Source organism: Pleurodeles waltl, chromosome 9, assembly GCF_031143425.1.
Source record: "Pleurodeles waltl isolate 20211129_DDA chromosome 9, aPleWal1.hap1.20221129, whole genome shotgun sequence".
Taxonomy (NCBI): Eukaryota; Metazoa; Chordata; class Amphibia; order Caudata; family Salamandridae; genus Pleurodeles; species Pleurodeles waltl.
In genome coordinates this window covers 1,015,514,329-1,015,531,768 of record NC_090448.1, presented here as the reverse complement: position 1 = coordinate 1,015,531,768, position 17,440 = coordinate 1,015,514,329, and positions in this window count along the sequence as shown.

The window sequence follows — 17,440 nt, the reverse complement described above, 5'->3', positions numbered from 1 at the left end:
CTTCACTGCATCCACTCCGACTCCCTTCTGTACCTTAACCACGCATGTACGTTGTTCAGACATGCGTGGTTAAGGTACTGAAACCAGGGAGTTGTGGAAAACGAAAGCGTTGTTTCGCTTTCGTTTTTCACAACCTCGTGGTTCCAGACTCATTCTTCCGGGTGTTTTCCTTTTTAAACAGCTCAAGCAGTTTAAAAATTTGTTTTTGAATATCTTCTAAGCCAGATGCTAGACAAGAAACAGTACAGACCTCGTGATCATATGGGTTCTGGATGATCTTTGTCACAGAGTCAACAGTGGAGGTGTTGAGACACTAAGGGGCTGATTTAAGAGCCCCTAGCACCTTCTTGTGCCACATTAGGGTCATTTGTTTAATGCTAATGTGACCCAACGAGGCCAAAATTGCTGTGGCAAATTTACAGAATGGCCAATGCATGCCTTTCACAACATTGTAACTCTTTGCGTTACATTAAGCCTGTGCCAGGCATAATGTATGCAAAGGATGTGTTGCCCCATTAGGGGGGTCGAAAAAATAGCATAATTTATTTCACCACTTTTAAAACCTACTCAGATCAGGCGTTAAAAGGAGGCATGCCGATGTTTTCAATGGGCTTTGCAGGATTAGCATCAACATTTTTTATTCTAATCCTGCAAAGCTCCGAACTAGCATCAAAAATGTTGACGCTAGTTCCCTTAACTACCACCATAGTGCGCCATATCCCAGATATGGCGCACACATGGTGGTGTTATGGGAGCACTGAGGGGTGTGAGAAAAGTGGCGCCGCACTGGGTGCAGCGCCACTTTTCTGAAATCAGGGCCTAATACTTTTAGACCAGTTCACAGCCATCAATATCATAACATCCTAGGAGAAGTGAAGCTGGGAGTCAGTTGCTGGGTCAAATGGGTTTCTATCTGACCACCAGCAGAGGTTTTCTTCTCATTGCACTGTGTTCTAATTCAATCCCCTAAAAGTTTTAGCAGTTGAAGTATGTGGTGTCATTAGAAAGTAGTGTGTCTTGAAAAAACAGTCCTATGTTGCAGTCTTGGTTCTCCTACTTGACCAAATACTTTGATTTTGGGAAAATGATGTTCTCCAATGTCCTTTTACTCCTTATTTGCCATTATTGCATGAGTTTACTGGTCATCATCTATAAGTAAAGATTTTAAGGTGGGTAAATGTTTGTTTAGGGTTGTTTCATTTTTCCTATTTACACTCCTTTTTAGCATGTCTAAAGGTACAAATTTTATTAACGTGCCCTTTGTTGGTCACCTTCTGTGCTAAATGTACTCCTTCCCAGTTACCATGTTAACAAATGCTCTTTAAGGTGGTGTTAGAAATGGGATCTTTGGTTGGCAGTCAGGTTATCTCCTGTCCAAGCAAGGACCGTCACTCTAGTCAGGGTAAGTCACACACAATCCAAATTATCCTGTGCCCACCCTCTGGTAGCTTGGCACTGAGCAGTCAGGCTTAACTTAGAAGGCAATTTGTAAAGTATTTGTGCAATAAATCATACAATAACACAATATAGCACCACAAAAATACACCACACAGCGTTTAGAAAAATATATAATATTTATCTTGATATTTGCAGGTCAAAACGATAAAAAGATGCAATAAGAAAATGTAAAGGTATCACTGGAAAGTGATAAAAAGTGTCTTAAGTCCTTTTAACAGCAAACAAAGTTCCTTTCAAGCACAAAGTACCTGGTTTGAGTGAAAAATCTCTGCATAGCACCACAGAGGAGGAGATGCGTGGAAAATGGTGTGTGCGTCGGTTTCCCCCCTTCACACACGGACTTGCGTAATTATTTACCACGCGGGGAAGACGTTGTGTCAATTTCCGGCACACGGACGGGCCTCTTCTTCGGGTTGCGGGGTTTTCAGACACCCGGGGTCTGTGCGTGGAATCCTGGGCTTGTTGGCAAGCTCTGCGTCGTTCCGGTGGGTGATGCGGGGAAATTTCTCCCTCCCGGCAGGCGCTGCGTCAATTTCCCCTCTGGGAGTCAGGTGTGGTCGTTCCAGGTCGGCTGTGCGTCGATCTGGTGGGCCGTGCGTCGAAGTGCCGGTCGCACCACAGGTGCCGAGTTGATCTTTTCCTTGCAAAGTTGAGTGGCAGCGTCGTCCCGGGTCGGTGTGCGATTAATTTTTCACCGCAGAACAAGCTGTGCGTCAAATTTTTTGCAGCACAAGGAGTCCAGTTGCAAGAGAGAAGTCTTTTTGGTCCTGAGACTTCAGAGAACAGGAGGCAAGCTCTATCCAAGCCCTTGGAGAGTACTTCTGCAGCAAAGCAAGAAAGCAGCAAGACAGCAGGGCAACAGCAAGGCAGCAGTCCTCTGTAGAAAGCAGTCAGGTGAGTCCTTTAGGCAGCCAGGCAGTTCTTGGCAGGATGCAGGTTCTGGTTCAGGATTCTTCTCCAGGAAGTGTCTGAGGTGGTAGGGCAGAGGCCCTGTTTTATACCCAAATGTGCCTTTGAAGTGTGGAAGACTTCAAAGAGTAGCTTAGAAGTGCACCAGGTCCTCTTTCAGTTCAATCCTGTCTGCCAGGGTCCCAGTAGGGGGTGTGTTGCAGTCCTTTGTGTGAGAGCAGGCCCTCCACCCTCCCAGACCAAGAAGACCCATTCAAAATGCAGATGTATGCAAGTGAGGCTGAGTACCCTGTGTTTGGGATGTGTCTGAGTGAATGCACAAGGAGCTGTCAACTAAACCCAGCCAGATGTGGATTGGAAGGCACAGAAAGATTTAAGTGCAGAGAAATGCCCACTTTCTAAAAGTGGCATTTCTAAAATAGTAATATTAAATCCAACTTCACCAGTTAGCTGGATTTGTATTAACATTCTGGCCTTACTAAATATGACCTTCCTACTCCTTTCAGATCAGCAGCTACCACTTCAATAATGTATGAGGGCAGCCCCAATGTTAGCCTATGAAGGGAGCAGGCCTAACAGTAGTATAAAAACGAATTTAGGAGTTTTACACTGCCAGGACATGTAAACTACACAGGTACATGTCCTGCCTCTTACCCACACAGCAACCTGCTCTAGGGGTTACCTAGGGCACACCTTAGGAGTGACTTATGTGTAGAAAAAGGGGAGTTTTAGTCTTGGCAAGTACTTTTAAATTCCAAGTCGAAGTGACAGTGAAACTGCACACACAGGCCTTGCAACGGCAGGCCTGAGACAAGGTAAAGAGGCTACTTAAGTGGGTGGCACAACCAGAGCTGCAGGCTCACTAGTAGCATTTAATCTACAGGCCCTGGGCACATATAGTGTACTCTACTAGGGACTTATAAGTAAATCAAATAGTCCAATTTGGTGTGATCCAATGTTACCATGTTTAAAGGGAGAGAGCATATGCACTTTAGCACTGGTTAGCAGTGGTAAAGTGCGCAGAGTCTAAAAACCAGCAAAAATGAGGTCAGAAAAAGAGAAGGAGGAAGGCAAAAACCTGGGGATAACCCTGCAGAAGGGCCATTTCCAACAGGTGGTAGTTCCTAGAGTCAGTGCTGGGACATCTCGCTGGGCTGGGTGACTCCAGAGTTTGCAGCTTCCCTGTTTGTTTGTATCCCTTATTGATTAGCCTGTTTATCTGCATCAGTCCCATGTGGAGCAAAATTGGACATCGGGCATCCTGCAGAAGCTTGCTGAAGGATACAGGACCAACATCTGAAATGAGGGCCCTGCCACCCCATGCTGGCCTTTACAACACTGGACCAGCACTGCAAGGGCCATGAGAGGGGGCCAGTGGAGTAACAATGTTCCATGGACCATGGTGAAAGCAAGATAAATGGATCACTCTCCCCCTCTCCCAACAATCCACTGGCTAGACAGTAAATTACAGTCGTAATTTAGGTAAATTGGGACATAAGACTCCTGGGCTCTAGTGCCACAGTACCTGCTGCATTATTAATAGCAACACCCCGAGAGCATCCTCATCCCAAGGGCCTTGCAGCAATGGTCCTTTGACGTAGGCCCAGTGGAGCCTGTGCCGCATCCTCCCAGAGTGCACCCCTCTTCTTTAGGCCTCACGGTGGAGCAGTGGAAGACCATGGCTGAGAGGCCCAAGTGACGTGAACCAATGGTGTATCAATGGTGCTCTGGTGCAAGCAAGATAAATTGTTGCTCACCTGAACCCCAGTCACTGATCTGACAGTAAAACACAGCCACAGTTTGGGTGCATTGGGCCCATAATCTCACTTGGCCACAGTGACACTGCACTTGCGACACGATTGTTAGCTATGCTCCTCAGAGGTGCTTTTCCTTTTGACCTAGCAGCTTTTGTCCAGTACTCTGAGGACCTGGGGAGGAGGCCCCCTCACTTGGTCCGCACAGCCCTGGGCCATAGCTCTGAAGCCCAGGGGTTAATGGGCCTTGCAGCTCTGGATAATGGTTGAAAGAGACATGAGTGAGGTGGCCAGAGGCATAGCAATGACCCCCTAATGGAAGCAAATGATGCTAGACAGTAAAACAGAACCATGCTTTGGGTGCATTGGCCATCTCACATCCCAAAGCCCTGGTACCCCAGCACTTGTTGCACTATTGATAGCTGATAGTAAACCCATCACAAAGACATCACAGCCATTGTACAACACTGCGAAGCCAATGGTTGATCATCCCCTCCCCTGAGTGTCCAACCATGACTGCCAAGTCTATGAAGAGCGGCAAATAGCATTGCAATGATGACATTGGGTCCTCTTGCAAAGTAGAAGAATCCCTCACCCCACCTGCTTGCTGCAGAGTAATTACAGTAATATTTTAGTAAATTGGTCATCTAATAAGTACCTCTGGGGCTCGGTGCCACTGCGCCTGGGCTCAGTGCCACTGCGCCTGCTGCAATCCTGATGACTATGTACCTGGCATTGATCCATGTATATAGTCATAGTACAGTCCAGTGAAGCACTAGCAATTGGACCCAGAAGATGGGGCCTTCCCAAAGACCTTGCAGCCCAACATCACAGCTATGAGACATGGGGTAAGGGCACCCACTGAGCTAGTCCTCGCAACCACAGTCTAGTGCTGCAAGGCCCAGGGGACAAAAGCCCAGGGCATGTGAGTGCTCTACCCTGGGCCTTGCAGCACTAGACCATTGCTGCGTTGCCCAGAGGACAGGAGCCCATGGCATGGCTGCCCTCTACCCTGTGCCTTGCAGCCCAGGGGAAGGGAGCCCAGGGGAAGGGAGCCCAGGGTATAGAAGCCCTCTAGCCTGGGTTTTGTAGAAATAGTCTAGTGCTGCAAGACCCAGGGGGCAGCCAACTTTCCATTATCACGTCACAGGGCACGTTGTGTGTGCAGATACACATTGCACTTGCCCAGATATCAGAAGATGTTTGTTGGGGAGCAGGGGGGGCTATAAGTTGCATGGTGCATTTTTCTTGTTTTATTCTAAATTACCTCCACTCAATTAGTCTATCCAAACCGATAACCCATCCGGAGATTGATCTTATTGAATGTAATTACTATTCACACTGAATTTGATTTGATATCTATTTACCACCTCCTGGATTTAGAAAGTGAACAACTCTGACATCCAAAAAGGAATGAAATAATCTTAAACTTTGAAACAATAGTGGTAAATATCAATATCTACCAGTAACCAATCACTACCACAGGACCCGGTCGAGTGTGTATGTTTTATCCATGGCATTAGGATATTTAACATCTAAACGCAGCTTTACCACCTTACCTAAATATGCTGAAAATAAACACTCTGGCTCATATTTATGGGCTTTGTGGTGCAGGGCAGCGCAGCAGGTCACCTTGCTGCAGTGCCTTGCGCCACAGGGAAAGGGCAGGCATGTGCCATATTTATCCAATACGGTGCATGTCTGCCCTTTCTCCCTGCACTGGTGCCCTTTTTGGCAGCCTAGAGTCAATGCAGCCACCTGCATTACATACAGGATTGTTATTGTGCAGGGAGGATTACCTTCTTGCACAAAAACAATCTTGAGAGGCATTTTCCTCTCTCTATGTGCGCTGCAGAAAGCACAGATAGCAGCACACATAGAAAGATGAAATATTTCTCCTCCTCATGCCTCTCCTGGGTGGCATATTTTTTGGCACATTCCCAGGTTTACAAGTTTTTGTAAATCTGGGAATGCATTAAAATCCATGGATGTTTTGTGGGAATCCCCAGGCAACACCCATGAAAGCATCTCCCTAGTGTAGAGTAATGTAATGCATTTTGCGCTGCATTACATTACTCGAACTGTATGAAGCCATGCAGGGCCAACAACATAACAAAGAAACTCTGTCCTGGCTAATGAGAAAACAACATCTATGAGCACTTGGAATTCAGAAAGGCTGTAAAGCCCTAGTTCTTCCCAACGAGAGGACAAAGAATCCCACCAACCAGCAGATACAATAATCCACCATAACAAGGAAAACAGAGATATCACAGAGCTGAGAATCATGCCCATGCCGGAACTGGAATCAAATATCCCTCAAAGATAGATGGCAGAAGGACATGCACAACTATTGATCTCCTTTTCTCCACTACACACATAAATGCAGCTACATGGTTGCAGCAAATCAATTAACGTGTATCTGTCATTCACATGCACCATCAAAACACTGCATCACTTCCAACAAAACACAACAATTCCACAATAAGCTTGCAAGTCCCTTCTGTCAATCATTTTTCACTTCACTACATGGTGAGAAACATCAGCATGTGATATAGGCACATCTTTGGTCGTTATTTGCAACACCAAAAACACCTTTGACACAGACCATTCTGAGAACCAAAACTATTCCAACAAAACCGATGTAACAGACTAGAAGGCTACCCTGCTTCAAAATGCTTCAGAGCCTCATCAGAGATGTGAAGTGCTGCCTAAATACAAATACAATACAATATGTTTATCTTCATTGACTTTCACTTTGTGTGCATTTTCCTCTCCCAGCCACCTACCACCTGCAGCCCCCCATCTCGTACCATGAGACTCACTCTTGTATGCTCTTCTCATTGTCTTCTATGCGATGCCCTACTTCTGATGGATTACAAAAATATGCAATACTTCATTAAACATAGCTCCTGTTGTATTTATTGGGTTTTTAAATTAATCGTGTCCTGGTCATTCGATCTTAAGCAGGGTCGTATTAGCCATTTATTCCACCAGGCATTTCCCCGATGGACTGGAGACTTTGGAGGCCGGTTTAGGAAGTCCCAGGCCCCTGATGGTATTTCAGTCACTCTATTTCAACAGGCACTGTGGAGGGCATAGAGGGAAAGAGAGTCTATAAATAAAGAAATTAAAGGAAGAGAGCGGAAGAGAGAGTATGGAGAGAGCTTGGAGGGAGAAGAGAGAAAGAAAGTGACAGTAATAGATGGATGGAAGGAGAAAGTGTAGAGAAGAAGGGAGCAGACTTGTGTGAGCAAATTTGCTAGGGCTGTTTTTGTGTCCCAGTGTGGCCCTGATCCTAACATTAGAGATAGTTAGAAGTTGCCACATTCTTTCATTTAATGATGTAGGTAGAAATTACAAGGTCTACACATGTTTGCAAATGAATAAATGTCACAGCTTTATTGCGTCAGTGTAATACATTTCAAATCATAGATACACAACATAAATAAAAAAACTATCGCAGAGATAGCACAAGCCTTTCAATTTGGCATTTCCTTATCTTATGCGGCTGACGGTAAATGATATGAGTATTACGCAGTTATCTGGATTACGATGAGGGAGGCTGATTCACGGGGAAGCCCACCTACTCTATGGCGCTGGACGGGAATAGCAGAAGCCACAGTATTGGGTATCTCCATTTACTGTTTTACATTCATACCACTGGCCAAACAAGTTAACTTTTTTGGTGCATGGTGACTCACAGCGCACATTCTTATAGCTGACTCCATTGGAGGGGGAGCAGTAATCAAAAGCCCCCCCGCTGATCATGCATTGGTATGATCCACTGCCATCCGCACGACAATCATTAACACACCGCACACTCCTGTAGGTGTACTGAGTGCACTGGCCATAGACAGCAGCAGCACATAGAGCCAGGAGGCAGGCGATGAGTGCCAGCTTCATGTTTCCAGCTGTTCCCTTCAGTTTCTCGGGAACGATGGCACAGTTTTCTCCTAAATAAAAACACAGAGAGCAAAATAAAATAAAGAAATGAATATTTGAGTTCTTGAAAATGATTGCACATCTTATGGTTGTGTTTTGAATTTCTAGCACATGCTAGATGTCCCACGTTATTACCAGACAAGAATAATAAGTACGTGGTGTGAAGCAATAATACAAGAGTTGTGACTCAAGCTCTTTTTTCATAGTTATTGACACTTTAACATTTCTTACATGTAAACTGCAGTCAAAGGATCTGGGGGCAATACACTTTCTAAGAATAAACTTCAGTAAAAAACCTTGATGGTGATATTTTTACATGTTTCAGAGGAGGGACACCTCCCAAAACCATTAAAAATACATTTCAGAAGTTGGTGCAAGTCATGAACTGAACAAACAAACCAGGGCACTGTACTGATTTACAAATAACCATCAGCATTAATATTGATGGTGGAAACATTGTCTAAGAAAAGAATGTTTGTGATGGCATGTGTGCACCACCAAGTCTCTGACCTCTAGTTGTTTCAAATTCTTTCTAGTAAATGAGGAAATAACCCTCCTTCAGATCGAGTGATTATGTTTTCATCCTGTGCTGTAGTAGTTTCAGGATGTACATTCAGGTGGTAAAATATTTAGAAAAGTAAGATCATCTCTGTTGTATAGCTTTGTTCTCACTGAACTGTGGACCTTTCCTGCACATTTCGTTATGTGAAAACATTCATAACCCGTGAAGCAACTTCTACCACAAACTTCAGCCTGCAAAATGTAAAATGACACATAAGTTGAGAGTTCAGAGCTTCACTGATCCTTCAGCTTCTCTGAAGTATCTTCAGCTCTTTGCTTGAATAGTAAAATAATAAGTGACAAGACCCAATGTTTTACTCAGAAGCCTGCGGCCGGCTCTGCCAAATACTGTGGTTGGCCAAAACCAACACAGCCTTTTCGTGACTGCACATTTAACCCACCATCCTACACTCCTTCTGCTTTTTACTCAGTCTTGCAGATTATCTTTCATCCCTGCTGTATCAGCTTGTCACTGTTTTCTCATCTTTCTCTTTCTTTATGTCTTCCCTTTTCTACCTTTCTTTCTCTTTATCAGTATTAAAGTCTGATGGTGAAAAATAAGTCCTTGTACCCCCAAAGTGAGTGATGGTGGGCCCCACCTGCAACCAACGACTCAAATTAGACACCATGCTCTCTCTATGTTATGTTATGCAGATTTGTCGAGCGCACTGTTACCCAGGAAGGAATTTTGGTGCTGAGTAGGTGTCTCTTGCCAGTAACTCTCGATTTCCAGCCATATCAGAAACTTAATGCAAAGTGTTAGGACTATATTTCCAATTTTAACCTCCTTGGACGTTTCAGCAGAAAAGGTCAAACGAAACATTAGAAAACTGTCAAAATATTAGAAATTCCCATGGACATGGGTGTGGTAATTGCCTTTTTCATCGCTTTTCATGCAGTAAATCTCAGGATACCAGAGAATTCCTGTGTCCTGGGCATTACTGATACTTACAATATGAATAGTTTTGGGCACAAGAATATCAATATAGTATTCTGAGCAAACCTGTATTGACAGTATTGTAATATGATTTTACATTAACACGTACTTTTACACTTTGCCAATCTATAACGAACCTGCATGAAACTTTCCGATCAATTAGCTGTGTGTAATGTAAAGGTGGCTTTGTAGCTTTGAGACCTTTGTTTTGCAATGTTAAGGTTCACCCAGATCCGAATGGGTAAAAGGTGAAGGAAAAGGGGTAAACAACACAGCAGCTTTTACAATGCTAAGTTCTATCGGGATTTGTGCTTTCCAGTAACGAAAAATAGCTGAAAGAAATGACACCAAACTTGGAGTGATACTAAGGCCCACATTTATTATGATTTTGCTTGGGGGTTGCATCACTTTTGTGGTGCGGCTTGATTCAAAACCCTTTTTGTGGTTTCTAAGCCTTGCACAACAATTTTGCATGGCTCTGCGTGGTTTAGTGAATACAAAGTAACGCATGGCAACACAAACTGCTTTTTGCGTTACTTTATGTCAGGTAGGCTTTACATGGGTGGAGAATGGACGTTCCCGAACATCCACCCCTGTTTTTTGACACAATACTAGATTTGCAAAGACTTGTAAACCTGGGTTAGAACCAAAATAGTAACACTTCTCAGCAAAGGCGTAACAAGGAGAAATATCTTTACTTCTCCATGTTACTTCTTCATTCAATGTGTGCTGCATTATGCAGCACACAAAGAAAGAGAATATGCCTCTAAGGATTACTTTTGTCCAAGAAGGTGCCCCTTTTCCTACAAAACAATTGTACCAGTAACACAGGCCATTTGGACTGCATTTGCGCTAGACAGCACACAGTGTGCCAGCACAAGGAAAGAGCAGAAATGCTCCACAGTTCCCTTGCTACACAAAATAGCACGCATAGTAAATGTGATCCCTTGACTTTAAACAGGGTAGCATATTTTTTGGTTTGGTGTAATTGGTTCAGTAGTATTTGAAATACTTATATTTGAGTTTGGAGAGCTTTGATGGGGTGGAGGAAAACATATTTGTCCATTTCCTGTTACACCATCAGTTTTTCACCAGTGCATAGTAAACATTAAACAACTACTACTACCTTATTTTGTCATCTACTCCCATACTATTTTAAATTTGGCAGCTTCAACTTCCTAACATACACATTTTCTAAAATATCAATTTCCATGATGCATAAATACATTTTCTGATCGTTATCATGTTGAATACGCATGTATCCTATATATACATGGATTCAAAGGCACACAGGATCAAGAAGGACTGGTGCATTCTTACGGCCACATTTATAGCCAAGTGGAGAAGCGTACCTCAGCAATTTACCTTTCGGAGCGGCATCACAGAGAAAGGGCAGGAATGTGCTGTATGTATTCCAGCATGAAGCATTCCTGTCCTTTTCCCAGCACTGGCACACAATAAGCTGCCTAGCACCAACGCAGGCTCTCTTGCACAATGGTGCAAGGGCGCCTTCACTGCATGTAGCATTGCTTTTGTGCATGAAGGGACACACATGGAAAGAGGAATAAACAAGGAGCAATAAAGATCTTTCTCCTCAGTACGCCTCAACTGGTGAGGTGTAGGTTTTTGGAACTTTCTCAGGTCTACCACTTCTGGTAAACCTGGAATGCATCAAAATCCATGGATGTTGGGTCGGAAGACCCTCACAACACTGAGGGAATGCATCTCTGGGGAAGAGTAAGGCAATGCAGCAATTTGCGCTGTGTTGCTTTACTCAAGATGTATGAAGCCATTCAGGGCCAGCGAAGGTAGCATTGCATATCTTTATAAACAATATTTTGGGTTTGCGTTGTTCTTGAACCACATTGTGTGGTGCAAGAGTAATGCAACGGAGCTTGTGAATATGCCCCTAGTTCATTTCACATAGTACCCACAAGTCCATGCAATGTTTTATGTGCTTTATTGGTTTAAGGAATAAATGGTACATTTTACAATAGATTCAACAGATTCCCACCCATCTGCAGAAAACAGAGGAAGCTCACTTGTGCAAACTTGTACAGGGAAGCACTGTGATAGTGAAGTTAAATTTGAGCAGTAAATCTTCCCAGAAATAAAATTTCCACACAGTATTCTCAACTGCACAATACATTGAAAACTAAATATGAATTTGGAGAATGTTACATCACTATTGCCCTGTTACATTCACAGGATTATCCCAAAAAATAAAACACATTCACTTTGAACCGTATACCAAATGGCAGTGACTTAGGCAAGGAAGCTCACTGGTCGTTCAGGGTTGCCCTCTTTCCAACCAAATTGTGACATTTTCTTGTTTTCCTCTATCCTACTTTTGGTTCTTTTTTGTTTCTTTCCTTCCTTCTCTTGTTTGGTATTTGTCTTTCGCTGTCTTACTTTCCTTCTTAATGTCCATCCTTGTCTGTTCTTTTGCCCATCAATCCATGAATTCACCCATCCATTCATTCATCATTCCTCCCTCCCTCCTTTCTTTCTTTCTGTCTTTTTTATCCATCCATACCTCTCCCTACCCATCCATGCACCCTACTGTCCATCCCTCCATCTGTTCATTCTTCTCTCCATCAATTCATCCATCCAACTTTTTTCTTTAAATCTCTTTATCTTTCTTTGTATTCTTTCATCCATCTACTCATCCATCAATCATCAGTCCACCCTTTCCTCCTTCTATCCATCCCTGCATCAACCCATCATCCTTTCTAACATTTTATTTATCTGTCCTTCCCTCCAGCCATTCATTCTTCCATCAATCCATCCTTCTGTTAGCCCGCCCCCTCCCTCCTTTCTTTCTTTCTGTCTTTTTTATCCATCCATACCTCTCCCTACCCATCCATGCACCCTACTGTCCATCCCTCCATCTGTTCATTCTTCTCTCCATCAATTCATCCATCCAACTTTTTTCTTTAAATCTCTTTATCTTTCTTTGCATTCTTTCATCCATCTACTCATCCATCGATCATCAGTCCACCCTTTCCTCCTTCTATCCATCCCTGCATCTACCCATCATCCTTTCTAACATTTTATTTATCTGTCCTTCCCTCCAGCCATTCATTCTTCCATCAATCCATCCTTCTGTTAGCCCACCCCCTCTTTCTTTATGCTCTAATATTCTATTTGTGTCCTTAAACCACTGCTTCATCACTCTATGATCCTCTATAACAGTGGTTTCCAACCTGTGGTCCAGGGACCGCGAAGACTCCTCGGGAGGTCTACGACTGCTTAGAAAATTAAATAATATTAACAGATTAGGTCCCCAGCTTTCAGTAATGACTCAGTGAGGGGGTCCCCGGATTCCAATAATGATTCAGTGGGGGTCCCAGGGTTCCCCTAATGATAAAGTGGAGATCCACAGGAGTCAAAAGGTTGGGAACCACTGCTCTATAACATCACATTTATGAGCTGCTTGGGGACTAGCATTCTTCATTCAAAGTCAAAGGAGAAACAAAACATGTTAATTTTGTATGATAAACAGACGTGCTGTTGCAACCCCTGCTCAAACTGCCAAAAGCGGGTGTTTATGACATCCCAGTTATCCTAGTCAGGGGCAGTAAGAATCAGATACATTGAGATTAGGGTATTCATAATTTGGGACCTCTGCAAAGCAATGTGTAGCAGCCTATTGGCATTATGCTGTCCATCTAGTCCAAAGTTGAGAGGCAGTAATTGCTCCTTGGGGTTTCTGAGCTCTCTACAATGCATGTATTAAGTCAGCTGTTTTCTAGGTTTGTGTATGCCCTGTAGACTGGGCAGTTTCTGGAAATATATGATTGCACCCCATCATCCTCTGTGCTCTGCACTGAACGACAAAATGATACAGGCTCAAATCACAAACCCTATTGTGGGTGCAACTCATGTTGGTGCTCAAAACGAGGTTACATGTTTGGCACATATTGCACCTACTGTGGTGCTTGTGTCCACGATTTGTGGCAAGGAAAACCCACCACAGATTTCGGGACCAAACTGCACAAAATATTGTTTTGCACACCCGGCAATTGCTAGAGTGATAGGGGAAGAACAAAAGCCATTGGAGGTCTAAGCCTATAATGTCTAGGTGGATAGCAAAATTGTGTGATCGACAATATCTAACAACGCACAGTGGGCAGGAAGGATAAGCAATTGTGATGATTGACTGTGGTGGGCATAGTTATTTAAAAATGGTAATAGGAATGAATGTCTTTAGAATGACACACTTTGAGGTGCGATTGGTGAGGTGTAAGCAGATTAGGCGTAGTGACAGAGATAGCAAAATGGTTAAATAGCATGAAGAATGTTCTCGAAGGGGCATTATGGGACAACCTGGCAGTCTGTTTTTTTCTTATGCTGTGGGATTCAAAGCGCAAGATCTTGTTAGGAAAAAAGTACAGAAAAATTAAATATGACGTTTCAAACCTCGTTGAATGTTCTCATGCTGAGGATATAGGGCCAGATGTAGGAAAGGATTTGCAACTCGCAAACGGCAAAAACTGCCGTTTGCGAGTTGCAAATCGCATTTTCCTATGCAGAAATGCATTCTGCGAGTCGGACCGACTCGCAAAATGCATTTCAGAATCGCAAATAGGAAGGGGTGTTCCCTTCCTATTTGCGATTCCTAGTGGTATGCAATACCATTTGCGACCGCATATGCGGTCGCAAATGGTGTTGCAGTTACCATCCACCTCAAGTGGATGGTAACCCACTCGCAAATTGGAAGGGGTCCCCATGGGACCCCTTCCAGTTTGTGACTGGACCCAAAAACATTTTTTCAGGGCAGGGAGTGGTCCAAGGGACCACTCCCTGCCCTGAAAAAATACCGAAACTAAAGGTTTCGGTTTTTTTTTAAAGTGCAGCTCGTTTTCCTTTAAGGAAAACGGGCTACACTTAAAAAAAAAAAACTGCTTTATTTAAAGCAGTCACGAACACGGAGGTCTGCTGACTACAGCAGGCCTCCAAGTTTGCGAGTGCCCATAGTCGGTATGGGGCCGCAATTTGCGACCCACCTCATGAATATTCATGAGGTGGGTCATTGCGACCCCATACCGACTCGCAGACGGTGTCTGAGACACCGTTCTGCATAACATTTTGCGAGTTGCAAATAGCGAGTCGCTATGACTCGCTATTTACAACTCGCAAAATGTTTCTTTGCTACATCTGGCCCATAGTTGCTTAAAATGCCCAATAAATCATCAATGTACCACTTTTAGAATATTTAAATGTGCATTTAAATGACGGACAGCCCGACTCAGGTTCAAATGCAAATAATTTGCACTGAACCAACTTATGCACAGTGGTCTGTCCAATATTAACACTGTTAGGACGCAATTCAAATGGTTTTAAAACCTAATACACCAAGTATTAAAACACTGTCCACCCAAAACTTACTTTTACGGAGGCTGATGAGATGTCTCGGGATGTTCTTAAGCTGGTCACTTGTAAAACGTCTTCATGCAAAAAAATAACAAAGGGAATGTTTATAGTGAATGAAATATTAAATTCAAGCAACTTGGCTACTGAAACAGACAGGCATAGAACAATTATATTTTCAAACTGTCAGCGCTGAAATGCTCTTTTACATCAGAATCATATTTTTGTTCTCTCCACTTTACCACAAGAACAGCTGCGCACCATCCAACAGCAGACAGGAGCCGTCCATAAGTCCAAATGCCTGGGACTGGTGGCATCCTGCTCCTGTAGGTTTACAAAGACACAACACGGCTGGCTCCTTGTCTCGCTCTTAAACTCTCAGCATCTTAGAAATTGTAGCTGAGAGGCAAAGGGTCAGCCATTGTGTGCTTGTATGCTGTTCATGATCCATTAGATGAGAAGCGGCAAGGACAGTGAAGGGGTACCAAACCCCAAGCTAGGGGGCAGCAGCTACTGCTTAATCAATGACCATACAGCAGACAGTGATGGCAAACTGAGCAGGTTTTTAGTGACCATCATTATTTGGATGTTCAATTGCAAATATTTATTCTTTACGGTGTGCTAAAGCTTTTGATTCTTTGTCATCTGTATATTATATAAGCAGGTTGATGCTCTTAAGTGAAACCTCTCTTCAGTGACCTTCATGCCTCTAAGGCCCTGACTACCACCGTCCAGATGGAGGGTCCTAATTATTACACCCAATAAAATGTGCATCTATAGCGAGTTTTTTGGGGATTAACATGTTGAGTTGGTGCCTACTGCTGCAAAAGCTACATGTCAATACAACACTCTTTCCTTCCTTTTAATTCCAGTAGATTTGACTTGCTGAAATTGAACGAAGAGCGCAGACTTAATCACATTTGGTGATTACTGCTTGGTAATTACCATGTGGGGTAAACTCCACACACTCAGATTTCTAAGATCTTTGCTCAGGGGTCAGAAAAATCAGGCCCACTGAAAATCAGTACCTAAATCATTTATCATTTTTCTAGATCAACACTGATATTTAAAGTATATTAAAGCAAAGGGTGGGACCTTAAAATTCCCCAGCAAAATGAACCAACAAATGTGGATAACATTTTTCCAGTTGTCTCTCGGTTTTTTTTTTACCAGTGCATGGACATAAATTCTAGACAAAGAGAGCGCACCACGCAGGTTCTGGGGACATAGTATAACATGATAACATCTTGACAACCACCTCATTCAGCTTAAAGGAAATAATTATGCAAATTGTGCATGGTAAAGTGTAATGTTGTTAATGTTCAGAAAGTGTTTAAGGTTCCAAATCCGATAGAAAATTGATAAGTGATGGATTTATTTGATATCTTTATTTAAGTCGGTCTAAATAACATTTGATTATATGTTTCATTATTATTTGTAAAATTTCTATGGTTGTCGACCAAGAAGGTCTATATCGTAAATTAAATTACATCAAATTACCTAATGTGAAGTCTTGTAAGGGTACCTACTTTAACTGCACCGTAAAACTATTTGCCTCAATTCATGTTTCGGTATCACTTACGACACACATTTTACCAATAAAGTATCTTACTTCGAAGAAATGGATGCATCCTGATCATTCTTTATATTTTCAAATAATCTTGAGTTTAAATAAAGTTGCCTTGAAAAAACTCAGTTAACCAACCATCATGTGATCCAATTTACATTTTATGGGGTGTATTACAATTGTCAAATGTAAAAACATGTGGGGCCTAATAAAATGTTTTCTATTGATTACTGGTAGCAAATTTGCAGCGTACAAAGGGAGTAACTCATGACTTCTGGAAGAGGGAACGACAGTCAATGGTTTTTGTAGGGGTTTCTTTTGTGACTGATGCCTGTGTGAGCCAAAAATTGCACATAGTGCAAAAGGATGACCAATGGAGAACAGCTAATATCTCTGTACATGCATGGCGGGCTTGACTGTGCTTTATTCATGAAGCTGATAATGTTGCACTGAAAAACTCCAACATGTTTGATAATAAGCTGGCATAACTCAAAATGATGCCCCCTCTCCCCCCAGCCAACTGGGAAGAGGAGCCCAGACCCTCCCCTCCCATAACTCACAGATGTTTATTGGCCTTGAGAAGAATGCCCCCCATTTTAAAGATTAAGGCAACCATGTACCACATGGGCTCTAGGGGCCTGTGTTACACCCCTGAAAATAAGGTGCCCATCTGGAATAAATGTGGCCTTTACTTACAAAAGAAAACAAGAAATGGCCAAGTGAATTGGTCTGGCTTTAATATACCTTATAAACAGTGAATAAATAGAGGCTTCCACAAATGTTCTTTACATGTGTTGCTTGCACAAAAGCTGTTTCTCATATTAAAGCCAGCAAAAACGGATTGCTTTCATTATAGGATGCATATAGGCTATAACAAACTGAATGTGACATACACAAACACTGTGATTATTTAGTATACTTTCCAAATGTAAACCAGTC